The sequence below is a fragment of the Haliotis cracherodii genome, unplaced genomic scaffold (genome assembly GCF_022045235.1).
Source record: "Haliotis cracherodii isolate W230 unplaced genomic scaffold, xgHalCrac1.p SCAF_5, whole genome shotgun sequence".
NCBI classification, from domain to species: Eukaryota; Metazoa; Mollusca; class Gastropoda; order Lepetellida; family Haliotidae; genus Haliotis; species Haliotis cracherodii.
Genome location: NW_027266308.1, coordinates 68,259,794 through 68,276,093, shown reverse-complemented (window position 1 = coordinate 68,276,093; position 16,300 = coordinate 68,259,794). Strand labels below are relative to the sequence as shown.

General features: G+C 44.7%; 1 pseudogene; it reads right to left on the bottom strand.

The window, feature by feature from the left end:
• Positions 1-6,027: 6,027 nt before the first annotated feature.
• LOC139443859 (mucin-2-like) lies at positions 6,028-15,625 on the bottom strand (annotated as a pseudogene).
• Between the last annotated feature and the right edge of the window lie 675 nt (positions 15,626-16,300).

Sequence of the window (16,300 nt, the reverse complement as noted above, 5' to 3'; positions counted from 1 at the left end):
CCTTATTTTTCTGCTTCTCCTCATCCTTCTTCTCATCCTCCTCCTTATTCTTCTGCTACCGTCATCCTTCTTCTCATCCTCCTCCTTCTTCTTCTGCTTCTCCTCATGCTTCTTCTCATCCTCATCCTTCTTTTACTCCCTCCTTCTCCTTCTTCTTTTTCTCCTCCCCTTCTTCTCACCCTCCTCCTTATTCTTCTGCTTCTCCTCATCCTTCTTCTCATCCTCCTCCTTCTTCTTCTTCACCACCTCCTGAACATTTCAATTATTTCATGAAAAACCCGTTTTGGTCAGCGATTTTATGTGATCCCTAAAATATTCAAGAATATCGTGAATTCACTAAATCTAATGATGTATGCTAGTTTTCCTCCTCCCTAGTACCCCATTCGTTAACATATACTCTATAGCAGTATATTAAACCCACCAACCACACCCCACTAATTCACCACACACAAAGACACTCACACACACACACACCTTTTCCTACCATCTGTTAAAAATACAAACACATTTCCCGAAGGGTAACTGTGATCGTAAACGTGTATTGATGATCATATAAATGTATTCCTAACCGACAAGTTACACCTCAAATGTTCGCTTCCCGACAAAATGTTGTACACCGGGAAAAAAACCCCGGATATTAAAGAATCCGTCAGATTTCATTAAGAATTTATATTTGACTGGTTTTAATCCTCACGTGTAAAAACTCATCTGTAACAAGCTTCTGGCTCCATCGCCATCACAAAGTTCACAAATCTTCGAAAAAGAAAGAAAACGTTTTGAATTAAGTACATTCGATAATATGATTGGCACAGTTTCTTTTGCCTTGATGCAATATATATAACGCCCACTACATAGGCGCAGACACAGACACACACACACGCAAACACGCAGGAACGCATGCACACATTGAGACGTATTGTCACCGTGACCAGCCCAGCCCCCCTGCAACACACACACCTCGTCTTCTCTCACCCTCCAATCCGTCCCCCCTCCCCACTCTCCCCGGTGGCCATCACCCCAGAGCCGCTAACTACCCGCATATATAATAATTTCCTTCCTAATTAGGTTTATACTTCATAAGTGACCATAATTACATCCCCCCATGCCCGCACATATGTTGATGTTTACCAATTTAATTCATTGTGAAGATCGACCTTACCACCCCCTCTCAAACCCCCAACCACCCAGCCCGCACTCAGGGCTATCGTCCCACGTGTAAGAGCTCTTAAACAACGTCGGTGTAATTTTGAGGCCAATTTTCCACTGGTTATTTCCGCTGTATAATGTCTGCATTTAACGTTCCATGTTGGAACCAGAGAGTGCATTTACTGCGAGCATTGAGACATCGGTTGTATATCTACATCTCCTTCAATATCAAGTGCGCGTTAATTCGGTGATTAACAACATAATTGATGGTATTAGTTTCGTTTAGCGTCTTTCATAAGACGCATGTCTGTACTCAAAATGTCAAGTGACTTTGGCACTCTACTGAGCTGCACTTGGAGAACGCACATAATGTACATATTCTTACATGAGGTGGTAATTAAGACAATATATCAAGGCGTTGGAACATACTTACACAGCATGTGGAATAAGTAGACAGACGTGGTGAAATATGTGATGTTAAAACACATTGCAGACATGCATTCATAAGTGCGTCTCAACACGATGCAGCGTGCAACAGTAATGTAGTCATTGCGTTGCAGTATATACCACAAGTTGACCACACCGAGACAAGTGATGAAAGCTGGTTAAGGGACGCTTGTAACTAGATGAAAGTCAGCACACCTAGACAAGTGATGAACGTTGGTTAAGGGACGCTTGTAAATAGATGAAAGTCAGCACACCTAGACAAGTGATGAACGTTGTTTAAGGGACGCTTGTAACTAGATGAAAGTCAGCACACCTAGACAAGTGATGGACGTTGGTTAAGGGACGCTTGTAACTAGATGAAAGTCAGCACACCCAGACAAGTGATAAACGCTGGTTAAGGGACGCTTGTAACTAGATGAAAGTCAGCACACCCAGACAAGTGAGGAACGCTGGTTAAGGGACGCTTGTAACTAGATGAAAGTCAGCACACCTAGACAAGTGATGGACGCTGGTTTAGGGACGCTTGTAACTAGATAAAAGTCAGCACACCTAGACAAGTGATGAAGGCTGGTTTAGGGACGCTTGTAACTAGATGAAAGTCAGCACACCTAGACAAGTGATGAACGTTGTTTAAGGGACGCTTGTAACTAGATGAAAGTCAGCACACCTAGACAAGTGATGGACGTTGGTTAAGGGACGCTTGTAACTAGATGAAAGTCAGCACACCTAGACAAGTGATAAACGCTGGTTAAGGGACGCTTGTAACTAGATGAAAGTCAGCACACCCAGACAAGTGATGAACGCTGGTTAAGGGACGCTTGTAACTAGATGAAAGTCAGCACACCTAGACAAGTGATGGACGCTGGTTTAGGGACGCTTGTAACTAGATAAAAGTCAGCACACCTAGACAAGTGATGAAGGCTGGTTTAGGGACGCTTGTAACTAGATGAAAGTCAGCACAACTAGACAAGTGATGAACTCTGGTTAAGGGACGCATGTAACTAGATGAAAGTCAACACACCTAGACAAGTGATGAAAGTTGGTTTAGGGACGCTTGTAACTAGATAAAAGTCAGCACACCGAGACAAGTGATGATCGCAGGTTAAGAGACGTTAGTAACGCTCTAATATCTATTATCTGATATTGATGATTTAAGTTTCAATATTTTGACTCATTTGAAGCGAGTAATAATACCGAAAACGTAAAATCGTTCTCTGACTGCAAATAGGGAATATGGTTATTGATACATTCGGCTGATGTGAAAAAGAGGTCAAATGGTACAGGTGGGCATTGATTTGAACGCGTTTGTCAAATAAGATACGAAAATCAAATAAATCTTCGGGCAGCATAAGGTAGCTGAGTTACCTCCCTTCCACTGACAGAGGACTCAAGCCTCGAGCCGACGTGGGAACACGTTTATGCTGTTATATATAGCAAGTGTATACAAGTGGGCGTTGGGCAATGTTATTTAAACGAAAGACAATGTCAGGCCAACTAAGAACACTATCTAACTAACCAGTTCTTCGAAAAGGTCTCTGATTTAATGTAAACAGAAACGGAATTGAAACAATTGTCACAAAATGAGAGATCGGCGTGTGGTATGTGGGCGTCCGGTCGGTAGACGGTGTCGCGGCGGAGTCCATTCGGCGATTCGGCTCGCCGACAGCCAGGACACTGACATACGTTGGCCGGGGGATTAATCATTTTAAGCGATGTGTGTTTTATCTCAATACAATGGTGACATTGCAAAGACAAATGTTTCCTTACTAAATGTATGTATCGAACGCACTCATAGCGAACTGATGGAATTGACCATTTGCTGAATATATACTGTATATTTGCTTATAACGAATAACGGTTATAACGAAGTACATTTAGTAGCCCCTTTGAGTTCGTTATAACCGTAGTTTACTGTATGTGCAGTGTGTTTGTGTGAATGTAGGATAGGCAGATGCATGGGATGTTTACAGAGTGTCGGAGAGTTTAGGTTAGGGAGGTGGGGTGTTTACAGAGCGCTGGAGAGTTTAGGGTAGGGAGGTGGGGTGTTCACAGAGTGTTGGAGAGTTTAGGGTAGGGAGGTTGGGTGTTTACAGAGAGTTGGAGAGTTTAGGGTAGGGAGGTTGGGTGTTTACAGAGCGCTGGAGAGTTTAGGGTAGGGAGGTTGGGTGTTTACAGAGCGCTGGGGAGTTTAGGGTAGGGAGGTGGGGTGTTTACAGAGCGCTGGAGAGTTTAGGGTAGGGAGGTGGGAGTGTTTACAGAGCGCTGGAGAGTTTAGGGTAGGGAGGTGGGGTGTTTACAGAGCGCTGGAGAGTTTAGGGTAGGGAGGTGGGGTGTTTACAGAGTGTTGGAGAGTTTAGGGTAGGGAGGTGGGGTGTTTACAGAGGGTCGGAGAGGTTAAGGGTAGGTAGGTGGGGTGTTTAAAGAGTCGGAGAGTTTAGGGTAGGGAAGTGGGGTGTTTACAGAGTGTCGGAGAGGTTTAGGGTGTGGAGGTCTATCTATCTATCTATCTATCTATCTATCTATCTATCTATCTATCTATCTATCTATCTACAGTGTATCTGTGAGAGTAGATTGGGGAGGTGGGGTGTCTATCTATCTACAGGGTGTCTGTGACAGTTGGGTTAAAGGCTGGGTGTCTATCTTCAAGGTGCTTGTGAGAGTAGGGTGGGGAGGTAGAGCGTCTATCTATCTACAGGGTGTCTGTGAGAGTAGGGTCGGGGGGTGGGGTGTCTATCTGTCTACTGGGTGTGTGTGAGAGTAGGATTGTGAGGTTGGGTGTCTATCTTCAAGGTGCCTGTGAGAGTAGAGTGGGAAGTGGGATGTCTATCTTCATTGTGTCTGTGGACCGCCTCCGCCCGGAGAGCGGAAGGTTCGGCGTTCGATCCTCGGCCACGTCATACCAAAAGACGTTAAAAGATGGTACTTGTTTTTACCATGTCTGGCGCTCGGCATTAAGGGGCTAAAACAAGGACTGGTCGGCTCGGAGTCAGTATACTGTGTCTGAGTGGGGTATTCATGTTAAACTGCGTCATGTGTCATTGTGTCTTTGAGAGTAGGATTGGGAGGTTGGGTGTCTATCTACAGTGTATCTGTGAGGGTAGGGTGGGGAGGCGGGGTGTCTATCTATCTACAGGATGTGTGTGAGAGTAGGTTAGGGAGGTGGGGTGTCTATCTATCTACAGGATGTGTGTGAGAGTAGGGTTGGGAGGTTGGGTGTCTATCTATCTACAGGATGTGTGTGAGAGTAGGTTAGGGAGGTGGGTGTCTTTCTATCTACAGGGTGTCTGTGATAGTAGGGTGGGGAGGTGAGGTGTGTATATATCTACAGGGTGTGTGTGAGGGTAGGGTTGGAAGGTGAGGTGTGTATCTATCTAAGGGGTGTGTGAGGGTAGGGTTGGAAGGTGGGGTGTGTATCTATCTACAGGGTGTCTGTGATAGTAGAGTTGGAAGGTGGGGTATCCATCTGTCTACAGTGTGTGTGTGAGAGAAGAGTTGGAAAGTGGGGTGTCTATCTGTCTACAATGTATGTGTGAGAGTAGGGAGGGGAGGTGGAGCGTCCATCTATCTCCAGGGTGTCTGTGAGAGTAGGGTGGGGAGGTGGAGCGTCCATCTATCTCCAGGGTGTCTGTGATAGTAGGGTGGGGAGGTGGGTGTCTATCTATCTACAGTGTGTCTGAGGGAGTAAGGTTGGGAGGTGGGGTGTCTATCTACAGTCTATGTGTAACAGTAGGATTGGGAAATGGAGCGTCTATCTATCTACAGGATGTGTGTGAGAGTAGGTTAGGGAGGTGGGGTGTCTATCTATCTACAGGATGTGTGTGAGAGTAGGGTTGGGAGGTTGGGTGTCTATCTATCTACAGGATGTGTGTGAGAGTAGGTTAGGGAGGTGGGTGTCTTTCTATCTACAGGGTGTCTGTGATAGTAGGGTGGGGAGGTGAGGTGTGTATATATCTACAGGGTGTGTGTGAGGGTAGGGTTGGAAGGTGAGGTGTGTATCTATCTAAGGGGTGTGTGAGGGTAGGGTTGGAAGGTGGGGTGTGTATCTATCTAGAGTGTGTCTGTGAGAGTAGGGTGGGGAGGTGAGGTGTGTATCTATCTACAGGGTGTCTGTGATAGTAGAGTTGGAAGGTGGGGTATCCATCTGTCTACAGTGTGTGTGTGAGAGAAGAGTTGGAAAGTGGGGTGTCTATCTGTCTACAATGTATGTGTGAGAGTAGGGAGGGGAGGTGGAGCGTCCATCTATCTCCAGGGTGTCTGTGAGAGTAGGGTGGGGAGGTGGAGCGTCCATCTATCTCCAGGGTGTCTGTGATAGTAGGGTGGGGAGGTGGGTGTCTATCTATCTACAGTGTGTCTGAGGGAGTAAGGTTGGGAGGTGGGGTGTCTATCTACAGTCTATGTGTAACAGTAGGATTGGGAAATGGAGCGTCTATCTATCTACAGGTTGTCTTTGAGAGTAGGATGGGAAGGTAGGGTGTCTATCGTCAGGGTGTCTTTGAGAGTAGGGTGGGAAGGTAGGGTGTCTATCGTCAGGGTGTCTTTGAGAGTAGGGTGGGAAGGTAGGGTGTCTATCTTCAGTGTGTCTTTGAGAGTAGGGTGGGAAGGTAGGGTGTCTATCTTCAGGGTGTCTTTGAGAGTAGGGTGGGAAGGTAGGGTGTCTATCTTCGGGGTGTCTTTGAGAGTAGGGTGGGAAGGTAGGGTGTCTATCTTCAGGGTGTCTTTGAGAGTAGGGTGGGAAGGTAGGGTGTCTATCTTCAGGGTGTCTTTGAGAGTAGGATGGGAAGGTAGGGTGTCTATCTTCAGGGTGTCTTTGAGAGTAGGGTGGGAAGGTAGGGTGTCTATCTTCAGGGTGTCTTTGAGAGTAGGGTGGGAAGGTAGGGTGTCTATCTTCAGGGTGTCTTTGAGAGTAGAATGGGAAGGTAGGGTGTCTATCTTCAGGGTGTCTTTGAGAGTAGGGTGGGAAGGTAGGGTGTCTATCGTCAGGGTGTCTTTGAGAGTAGGGTGGGAAGGTAGGGTGTCTATCTTCAGGGTGTCTTTGAGAGTAGGATGGGAAGGTAGGGTGTCTATCGTCAGGGTGTCTTTGAGAGTAGGGTGGGAAGGTAGGGTGTCTATCGTCAGGGTGTCTTTGAGAGTAGGATGGGAAGGTAGGGTGTCTATCTTCAGGGTGTCTTTGAGAGTAGGGTGGGAAGGTAGGGTGTCTATCTTCAGGGTGTCTTTGAGAGTAGGATGGGAAGGTAGGGTGTCTATCGTCAGGGTGTCTTTGAGAGTAGGGTGGGAAGGTAGGGTGTCTATCTTCAGGGTGTCTTTGAGAGTAGGGTGGGAAGGTAGGGTGTCTATCTTCAGGGTGTCTTTGAGAGTAGGGTGGGAAGGTAGGGTGTCTATCTTCAGTGTGTCTTTGAGAGTAGGGTGGGAAGGTAGGGTGTCTATCTTCAGGGTGTCTTTGAGAGTAGGGTGGGAAGGTAGGGTGTCTATCTTCAGTGTGTCTTTGAGAGTAGGGCGGAGAGGTAGGGTGTCTATCTTCAGTGTGTCTTTGAGAGTAGGGTGGGAAGGTAGGGTGTCTATCTTCAGGGTGTCTTTGAGAGTAGGGTGGGAAGGTAGGGTGTCTATCGTCATGGTGTCTTTGAGAGTAGGGTGGGAAGGTAGGGTGTCTATCTTCAGGGTGTCTTTGAGAGTAGGGTGGGAAGGTAGGGTGTCTATCTTCAGGGTGTCTTTGAGAGTAGGGTGGGAAGGTAGGGTGTCTATCTTCAGGGTGTCTTTGAGAGTAGGGTGGGAAGGTAGGGTGTCTATCTTCAGGGTGTCTTTGAGAGTAGGGTGGGAAGGTAGGGTGTCTATCTTCAGGGTGTCTTTGAGAGTAGGGTGGGAAGGTAGGGTGTCTATCTTCAGTGTGTCTTTGAGAGTAGGGTGGGAAGGTAGGGTGTCTATCTTCAGGGTGTCTTTGAGAGTAGGGTGGGAAGGTAGGGTGTCTATCTTCAGTGTGTCTTTGAGAGTAGGGTGGGGAGGTAGGGTGTCTATCTTCAGTGTGTCTTTGAGAGTAGGGTGGGAAGGTAGGGTGTCTATCTTCAGTGTGTCTTTGAGAGTAGGGTGGGGATGTGAGGTGTCTATCTTCAGTGTGTCCGTAAGAGTAGGGTGGGGATGTTAGGTGTCTTTCTTCAGTGTCTATCGGTCTGTTAGGTGTATGTTAGGTGTCTGTTAGAGTAGAGTGTATATTTGTGCTGCAATACTTTTCATTTAAAAGTTTATTTTTTGTTATCAGCGTTTCCTGGGTGTCATATATGTATGCCAGGGCCTCTTGAACATTACTTTGTCAAGAGCTTTGGTTGTTAAGATGTGGATGTCTGTGAGGAGATTTAGGGTTACGATGTGTAAGATGATTACCTTGTTAAGAGCTATGGCGTTAAGGACGAGACTAATTTGTGGTTTGTTTAGAGCAAAACTGTTAGCCCTGCTGTAGACGAGCACTGTATTTGATCTGTGAGTCTGTGTCAGTTGGGGGTGGGGTGGGGGCACGGGTGGCCCAGTCGTCTCAGGCGCCGCCATTCGCTGTGCAGAGTTGCGTCCCTTGGACATGCCAGAAACCTATGGTATGTTTCGAATCCCTGCATCACTTCGAGCTTTCCTCCCACATTAAGCTGACACGCCGCGACATAACTGGAATAATGTTAAATCGGCGTTAAATCCAACTCACTCACTCACTCTGTGTCAGTTTATGACGCTTGGTTATGCCTTGCCATACACGTAACAAAGACCGTTCTACAGGTGACCCTCGTCGAGGTTCCACTGTATATTAATGCCTATCACACGGGATAATCATCACCATTGACGTCCTACAAAACTCTGTGGATAGACTCGTCCCTTTAGCATCCGTTGATGTAGATTACGCATGTTCTGCACGTGCATGGGGTAGCTTGGGGATGTCCAGGTTGTCCCTGGAAAATAACGGACTGTATCAAGTTGAAGTCACGTACGTCGGTCTAGACGAACCGATTGAGTCGAAGCTTTCAACACCTCAAAGAACGCTAACAATGGAACCTGTCCATGTGCGCAGCGCCGACCCCACGTGAACAAGACGTGCAGTGCTTCCCGACATGGACTTATGCACCTGGAAAGAATATGCAATGCTGTCTGAATTAAAATGTTTCTTTTATGCCCATTAGACAGACATGTTGTATTATTTGTTGACTTTCGTTTCTAACTGTGAAATATTATAATATGAAATGAAAGTGATGTTGCCATTGCATCAATTCGCCATTGTGCTAACACAAAGTTGGAATTTCCAGATAATTTATTTTACTTTTTAAAAATTCTTATTCACGTTTAAAAAAAAGATATGATTCATATTTGAAATGTTCAATAATTAAATTGTTCTCCTAAGATAAATTTCTCCGTTTCAAAGTAAAATAGTTGTTATTTCCTAATATGTATATATTGTTATTAATCCGTAAGTTTGACAGAATTGTTTGTCAAAGTAAAAACCTTTAACTTTTCCTAATACGAATCTATTGTTAATTGATGCATGGGTTGGCCGAAGTGTTGGGTATTTGTAAAAGCAACTACACTCTACGTGTATTTCGGGGGTAAAACACAGTCGATGTATCACTGGAACGGTTTTGTGTCACGTGACATCACTTAACCCATGTATCTTTGTATTGCTTCCAACATGAGTAACGTTAGATATCGAAATCTCCGCTCACGTCCTGCTAATCTCACATAACTGTTTGTAGTTCCAGCACGGGCTTAGACTATTGTTTAGGTCCGTGCTTACAGTTTATTTATTCACTCTTAAATATCTACAACTTTAGTGAATTTTTCTACCCGCTTTTCTTCAGTATAATTCGTTTCGTAAACATATTCTTCCGAAAGAAATAAAAAAATATACACTTAATTTTTATTATAATTCTTATAACAAACTTAGTCTAGGGACGTTTTCCTGCTTTGTGCAGACTGGGTAAGTGTGTCAACTAATATGCAAACAATATGCAGTTTAGATTACTTTGGCATCCATCATCCGTGTTTGTTCACGGAACGTAATTTATTACTTTGTATTTCTAAATTAATGAAACAAGTTCCTCTTTTGTCAAAGCGTTGAGTTATACCTGTCGTCACGTCTCGCATTGCGCGAGATTAGACGTTGTTTTCTCGTCAGCTCCGAGATGTGTCCTTATAATTACTGCACCTATAGAGGGCGGTAAATCAACGTATTGTGTGAACATTTGCAGTTTATAGCGCCACCTTTATTATCTAAGCAATCGTGACATGTTCAATCCGTCAAGCCGGGAGCACTGGGCGGAGAATGGACGCACACACAGCGTTCCGCGGGTATCAAGATCCCCCGATAATTGCTTTTAACGCATATGAATACAGTCAACTTGCTGAGAAATTGCAATGAAAATATTGGCAATGATGAAATGTATATTTGTGAATGGATAATAATGTCAGCGTTGAAAATGAATGGCGATCTGTAAAACCGTAACAATGGAAGATGTCCTTCGATTCTCTAATATGGACCATTGAGAAGACATGAAGGTCGCAATATTAGGTGCAAGTTTAATATCTCGACTCTTTCCGTGAAGTGTTTCATGCTACTGACGGGAGATGAATCCCGTTGATTTGTGAACTAAGAATAATAGCGCCATGCACGTGCGCCTTATTGAATTTCCTCTCGTACCCGCTTGTATTGCAAATGCGTTTGGTAATAAAAATGCCATTTGTTCTCTATCTTAATAAACATAGTAATAAAACTACCATTTGGTGAGTATGAAGAACTGTTCAGCTTTGTGTGAGCCCCTTATGTATACAAGACAATTGGCCGTCTCGAAAGTAAGAAGCTGGGATCAATATCAACCCGTCTTAGTGCAGGAGGCGAAGGAAAGTGCCCGTTCGCTGTGTTTGCTCGTCGTGTCGACGCACCTCAATCCCACAAACTCGTATTGATTGGATAATTTCTTTTTTGACAATTTCCACCTGAAACTATCTTTCTCACGACTCCCTCAGGTAAATTCTGATTAAGACTAGCGGCTTTGTTAATGGCTAACACACCTTTCATGTCGCTAGTAAAGCCGCCCCAACAGACCCGAGTAAATACACGCACAGCTAAGGAAATTAACAACGAGATTCAGGCATTATGTCTTCAGGTCAATGCATCAGCAGAATTTATTTCGCTTTTTGGTGAAGATTTCAACTTCCGTTATTTTATCAGAAAAGCTAATCTTCCCTTTCTGTCTATTAGAAAGCTGAGAACATGGCCGACACACTTGACTGGCGCTTTGTCGGCTAATGCAGCGATAAAAGACATGGTAATGAATATAGCGCGCGGACAATCACACGGACTTGCACGATTATCAATAAAAGTTTCTTTGAAATTTTACACCTTAGTGATCACTCTTTATCGACTGGTAGCGGCTTCCGTTAGAGGCAACTCCGAGGACTTTGTATCACCGCAACAAACAAGCAGCTATTTTGTGAAGCAACACTTTACGAGGCTGTGTCGCCCAAAGAGACGCGAAAACTGAAACCGCGCGTGCGATATTAAAAGTCCCACGAGAATACCGTTTTCTAGCCAAGATCAGCTCCAAATTGTCCGAGATGGTCCATATCCCGAAATTCAAGATGGTGGCTCACGTGTCCTGCAGCCAGCTTAGCGCTTGTCGCCGTTACCGCGTTATAACGACGTGCCATGACGTGCCATGACGTTCACACCAGCAGCTGTAAGCTATGTAACAAGTGTATTTACCGTTAAACCGAACTGATATTTCACTCGGAGGTACATTAAAGGCTCGAACACATGGTGGGCCCGCGACAGAGGCCAGCTGTTCTCTGTGTAGACAATGTTACTATGGCCACAAACAAAATGAAATATGGCTAAGTTATTTTTTGTGTAAATTACTGTCACAACCCTAACCCTACAATGAAAACCGGTGGTTCCAATGAAAGGGCTAAGACATTTAAGGGGGAGCAAGTCCCAGGAATATATGAGTGAGTGAGTGGGTGTGCGCTGCTCTGAACAATATTCCACGTACATCACGGCATATAAGCATGATGTGGAAGGGGAGCCCTTATAGATTAGAGCAGGTCATTGACTTTTACCACCTCTGGGGTTTGAAGCCGTGATCATAGGATCCTGGTTCGCCAATGGGAAGTAACTCTGCACAGGGAAGCGCAGCGCCTTAGCTGACTGGGCCTCCGGCCCAACCAAAAAACTGGTTATTGCAATTTAACCAGTGATTGATTCTGACCATCATATTCCTATGTTACCAGAAAGTGGAGGCAATGCGTCTAAAAAATATTGGAATAGAAATAATGAAATGAAAAAATGCTATCCTTATCACAATCAGATCGTGACCCGGAAGTGACGTCACGTGACACGAGGAATACCTCGTTGTTATGACGTCAGGTGAAAGGGTCGTATTTCCCTACTACTTGGTACATGAAAGCTTCCACCGGATGTTTCACTTCTTGTGCCATTTCTCGGCAAAACATGGTCCAGTTTTGTTTCGTGGATACGCGCAGAGACAGAGTCAGGGGCCACAAATGAACCCCGTTGTGTATGGCCCGACCGCCGTATTGGAAACACACAGCCTATCATCTCCATAATTCCCGTTTTCAGTGGTAGTGGAATATCGTTTAATAGCTATTGTGATGCCAACTACACGATTAAACCGAATTCTCAGTGAGTTAGTGAGTGAGTGAGTGTGTGAGTGAGTGAGTGAGTGATTGTGTGAGTATGTTTCACGCCGCTTTTAGCAATATCCAGCAATATCACGGCGGGGGACACCAGAAATAGGCTCCACACATTGTACCCGTGTGGAGAATAGAACTCGGGCCTGCAGCATGAGGAGCGAACGCATCAGCCACCTGGCTACCCCACTTAATCATGAAAGGTAAATCATCTGTTTTAGATGGATTTGAGTATCAACATTCATATCGCTGTACGCACGGGTCTCGGGTACCCAGATACTGGGAGAGTCCTGTTGCAGCGACATGAGCATTGAATGATAATTCTCATCTTTTTACATAAGTACTTACAGAAATGTGTGAGTGAGGGAGTATGGTTTAGCAATATTCCAGCAATATCACGGCGGTCTTTGGCGTGACGAGCGAACGCTTTAACCAATAGGCTACCCGACCGCCCCATACGCAGAAATGCAACCATGCATCGCCGAGTGACACGCAGACTCTTAAAATTGTTGCGCGTTTGTTGAAGAGCAAATTATACAACTGTCTACATGAACGCACAGTAGCATGGAAAAATAATTGTTAAATATTTTAGGCATTTTGTTCCGGAGAAAGTTTACTTTAAATGACATGATATGTGGACATGGGAGTAGATGAGACGTGGTCGTGGGTGTGGATGTAGACGTAGACGTGTGTGTAGATGTAGACGTTGTCGTGGCTGTAGATGAAGACGTGGGCTTGTGTGTAGATGTAGACGTTGTCGTGGGTGTAGATGTAGACGTGGACGTGGGTGTAGATGTAGACGTAGACGTAGACGTGTGTGTAGATGTAGACGTTTTCGTGTGTGTAGATGTAGACGTGGTCGTGGGTGCAGATGTAGGCGTGGTCATGGGTGTAGATGTAGACGTGGTCATGGGAGTAGATGTAGATGTGGTCATTGGTGTAGATGTAGACGTGAACGTGGGAGTAGATGTAGACGTGGTCATGGGAGTAGATGTAGACGTGGTTATGGGTGTAGATGTAGACGTGGTCGTGGGTGTAAATGTAGACGTGATTATGGGTGTAGATGTAGACGTGGACATGGGAGTAGATGTAGACGTGGTCGTGGGTGTAGATGTAGACGTGGTCATGGGTTTAGATGTAGACGTGGACGTGTGTGTAGATGTAGACGTGGTCGTGGGTGTAGATGTAGACGTGGTCGTGGGTGTAGGTGTAGACGTGGTCGTGGGTGTAGATTTAGACGTGATTATGGGTGTAGATGTAGACGTGGACATGGGTGTAGTTGTATACGTGGTCGTGGGTGTAGATTTAGAATTGGACATGGGTGAAGATGAAGACGTGGACGTGTGTGTAGATGTAGACGTGGTCATGGGTGTAGATGTAGACGTGGTTATGTGTGTAGATGTAGACGTGGTCATGGGTGTAGATGAAGACGTGGACGTGTGTGTAGATGTAGACGTGGTCATGGGTGTAGATGAAGACGTGGACGTGTGTGTAGATGTAGACGTGGTCATGGGTTTAGATGTAGACGTGGACGTGTGTGTAGATGTAGACGTGGTCTTAGGTGTAGATGTAGACGTGGTCGTGGTTGTAGATGTAGACGTGGTCGTGGTTGTAGATGTAGACGTTGACGCGGGTGTAGATGTAGACGTGGTCGTGGGTGTAGGATAGATAGATAGATCTTCTTTATTTCCTCCATTTCATGAAGAGTACAAGGTATACAGTGAAAGGACAACATCTATAGTATAAATGTGCACACACACATACATATATATATTACATATATGTCAGAAGTAGTTCATATACAAATGTATCGTATTGATTATTTGTGTTATTAGATGGACAATTAGCATGTGTTATTTACAAATGTACACTTGTTTACAATACATACATTGTTTAGTATAAGCAGCTTCGGATGACTTCATCCCACTTTTTTACTGCGCCACCAACATTTATCATGCTCTCTGCCCATACATTGTAGTCTAATTCTACTTCAAGTTGTTCAGGTAACCCGCCAAGCAAAAAAGTCAGAAAGGTGTCATCGTCTGCCCAGATTCTCACAAATATTTTAACATCAAGCAAATCAATGATTTTATCAAATATGATATTTCTTTCTTCTAAATTCTTTTGACATGACATGAAAACATGTTTCACTATATCATTCGCAACTGTTCCACAAATACATTCCTTTGATTCTATTGGCATTGAACCTAAGCGAACTAGTCTAGCTAAGGAAGTAAAATATTCTGGTCTATCGAGAGCAAGTTTCCATAATCTATGTTCTCGTCCAGATCGTATTGTTAGATATCTTGACAGAGATAATCTGCTCAGAAACGCATTGTTTAGTAATTGTTTTTCGTGTAGGTGAATCTTTTCTTTCACCAGTATTGACCATAATCGTTTCTTGATGAAATTTGAACACATTATATAATCATTAACCTCGTCAGATAAATTATATTTGGAGACAAGATATAGCATGCTAAAGATGGGTGATTTCGTGTCCCACTTGTTCTTATTAACTAGTGTTGTTTTATATCTAAACTGTCCAAGTCGGGCTAGAAACATTTGTTTGAAAATATACATTAGGTTTGAATTACATAGCTTACCAAGGAGCAAAAGCTTTTGTTGATCAATGTATCCTTGTACTGATATAACACCAATTGTGTCCCTCTCTATTTCTTTAGGCATACGCTTATTAAAACCCTGGATTTTCTTACAGAAATAGCGTTGAGTGATTTCTAGCATTTCATATTCCTTTAATGATAGTTTTCCCCACACATTACATCCATATAAGCCACAGGGTAATACCACTCGTTGCCAGATGCGCACGGCGGCTATAGGATTAAGTCCACCAAAGTACAGGCCAGAATCATGGTTTACATTTATCAATTTTCTCAGTTTTTCACATGCTAACCTCGTTCTTTCTACCGAAGTTTTAGCAGTACTTATGTACACTCCCGCATAGACAATTGCCTTTTGAACAGGTAATTTTATCTTACCAATATAAAGATGTGTGTAGATGTAGACGTGGTCATGGGTTTAGATGTAGACGTGGATGTGTGTGTAGATGTAGACGTGTTCGTGGTTGTAGATGTAGACGTGGTCGTGGTTGTAGATGTAGACGTTGACGCGGGTGTAGATGTAGACGTGGTCGTGGGTGTAGGTGTAGACGTGGTCGTGGGTGTAGATGTAGACTTGGTCGTGGAGGAGATGTAGACGTGGTAGTGGGTGTAGATGTCGACGTGGACGTGGGTGTAGATGTAGACGTGGTCGTGGGTGTAGATGTAGACGTGGTCGTGGGTGTAGATGTAGACGTGGTCGTGGGTGTAGACGTGGTCGTGCGTGTAGATGTAGACGTGGACATCGGTGTAGATGTAGCCGTTGTCGTGGGTGTAGATGTAGACGTGGTCGTGGGTGTGGATGTAGACGTAGACGTGTGTGTAGATGTAGACGTTGTCGTAGGTGTAGATGTAGACGTGGTCGTGGGTGTGGATGTAGACGTAGACGTGTGTGTAGATGTAGACGTTGTCGTGGGTGTAGATGTAGACGTGGACTTGTGTGTAGATGTAGACGTTGTCGTGGATGTAGATGTAGACATGGACTTGTGTGTAGATGTAGACGTGGTCGTGGGTGTGGATGTAGACGTAGACGTGTGTGTAGATGTAGACGTTGTCGTGGATGTAGATGTAGACATGGACTTGTGTGTAGATGTAGACGTGGTCGTGGGTGTGGATGTAGACGTAGACGTGTGTGTAGATGTAGACGTTGTCGTGGGTGTAGATGTAGACGTGGACTTGTGTGTAGATGTAGACGTGGACTTGTGTGTAGATGTAGATGTAGACGTGTGTGTGTAGATGTAGACGTTTTCGTGTGTGTAGATGTAGACGTGGACGTGGGTGTAGATGTAGACGTAGATGTAGACGTGTGTGTAGATGTAGACGTTGTCCTGGGTGTAGATGTAACGTGGACTTGTGTGTAGATGTAGACGTAGACGTAGACGTAGACGTGTGTGTAGATGTAGACGTTGTCGTGGGTGTAG